General features: G+C 39.7%; 1 non-coding gene across 1 annotated transcript; it reads left to right on the top strand.

Moving 5' to 3' along the window:
• The first annotated feature begins 1,160 nt into the window (after positions 1–1,160).
• LOC144236603 (U6 spliceosomal RNA) lies at positions 1,161–1,267 on the top strand. Its single transcript, XR_013336624.1, has one exon. It is a non-coding gene; the product is annotated as a U6 spliceosomal RNA (small nuclear RNA).
• Positions 1,268–1,936: the final 669 nt, after the last annotated feature.

Raw genomic sequence — 1,936 nt, 5'->3', positions numbered from 1 at the left:
TGAAAAATAAAAATTTTCTGGTGTTATCAAGAAAAAATATGCACAAAGTAGTGGTTTTACTAGACACCAAATACTACTGACTGTTGCCTAAAGGGCTTCTCTCCCCATCCTTTTATAAATCTCATTACATAAAGGAGTGAGTCTCCATTGAGTGCTGGTCTTTGATAACTCTCTTCAAAATATACCAGTGGACCCTCAAATAGAAATTTCCAGTTTTATATGCTGGGTAGACTTTTCATTCTCTAGTTAACATGCAGTTTGTGATATTTAATAGTTAGCATATGTTCCTTTGTGTTGCATTAGTGTCCAAAGATAGGATTTAATAGAAAGTAAAGTGTAGACCATTGGGCTATAAAATAATAACAAATGTGGTTATAATGACCTGAAATCAGGGAGGGCTGAGAATATCTCTTAGCAAGGAGAATGTTCTAAAGGTGCAATGCACTGATCAAGATAGCCTTGACTAAGAAAGTGGCAGAAATTTGGAGGCAGTGTATGAAATCTTAGAATATTAAAGTTGTAGGCATCCTTGAAGATTGTGTTCTGTACCTTTTTATTCTGAACATCAGAAAATTGAATTGGAACCATGAGTTACACATAAAAGTTCTGTTAATTTCCAATTCGTGAAGTCCAGATTGTTTAATATGTCATCAGTATTCTTTTCAATATTGCATGTTGCTTCAGTACTGTTGCCCAACATCGCTCTCTGCCCTTCTTCCCAAATTCAATTGCTTAGAACAACAAGCATTTGTGTTCTTGTTAATGGAACAGCCATGCCTCAGCCAGGCTTGTGTGGTTTTGGCATGGATACAGGTCTCCCTTGCATTTCCCCTTTTTTCATGGACCAGTGGCCACCTGAGACACACTTTTCTCAGGGAAGATTATAGGAAGGCAAGAAGGCAAACTGATTTAAAATCTCTGCTTGCAGGGGTGCCTGGGTGGCTCAGTCGGTTAAGCATCCGACTTTGGCTCAGGTCATGATTTCATGGTTCATGGGTTCGAGTCCCGCATCAGGCTCTGTGCTGACAGCTAGATCAGAGCCTGGAGCCTGTCTTCAGATTCTCTGTCTCCCTCTCTCTCTGACCCTCCCCTGCTCGTTCGCTCGCTCGCTCTCTCTCTCAAAAAAAAATAAAAATAAAAATAAATAGTCTGTGCTTGCAGTGATCCCTTGGGCAGTACTTATACTAAAATTGAAATGATACAGAGAAAATTAGCATGACCCCTGTGCAAGGATGACATACAAATTTGTAAAACCTCTGCTTGTGTTAATTCTCTCTCTCTCTCTCTGTAGAGCAAAGCAAGTCACTTGGGCAGTTTCTAAGTGTTTGGACAGGGGAGATGAGAGAATATTCAGTGAAAACAATCCAATCTATCATGTTCTCTATAAGGCCAAGATTTCTGAATTTAGGGTAAATTTGAAGTTTGAAGTTTATTTTTCACTCTCATAACGATTTAGACTAGGTCAGTGTTACAGGGCAGGTGGGAGATTCTGTCCCAGGGACCCAGATTCCTTCCATTTCATTGCTCTACCTTTCCATAGGGTGGTGTCCTTGTCACATGGCTGAGGCTGTTTGACTGGTACATTACATTATATCCCTTGGAAAGGGAAAGAGAGAAAATTGCTATACAGGCAATATCCTTTTCAAGTTCTTATTTGAAAGTGGTACGTGCAATTTCTTCTTGCATTCCATCGACCATAGCATCATGGATTGGCAAGACCTAGGCAGCAGGTAAGCTGGTTAAGCTAGTCTCTCATTTGTGCATAGACAGTTACAATGCTGCATATAGTTAGAACCTTAAGGATAAATAGAGAATAGATATTGGGTGACAATTAGCAGTCTTTGCTCTCAAGATAGTTTGAGCTAATTATGTATATGATGGAATGAACATGGGTAGAAAGGGTGAGGAATACTCCCTTTGCATAGGGGGAATTATG

Source organism: Crocuta crocuta, unplaced genomic scaffold (genome assembly GCF_008692635.1).
Source record: "Crocuta crocuta isolate KB4526 unplaced genomic scaffold, BGI_CrCroc_1.0 scaffold317, whole genome shotgun sequence".
NCBI classification, from domain to species: Eukaryota; Metazoa; Chordata; class Mammalia; order Carnivora; family Hyaenidae; genus Crocuta; species Crocuta crocuta.
Note: the sequence above shows the minus strand (reverse complement) of the source record. Positions and strands in the feature narration are given on the sequence as shown.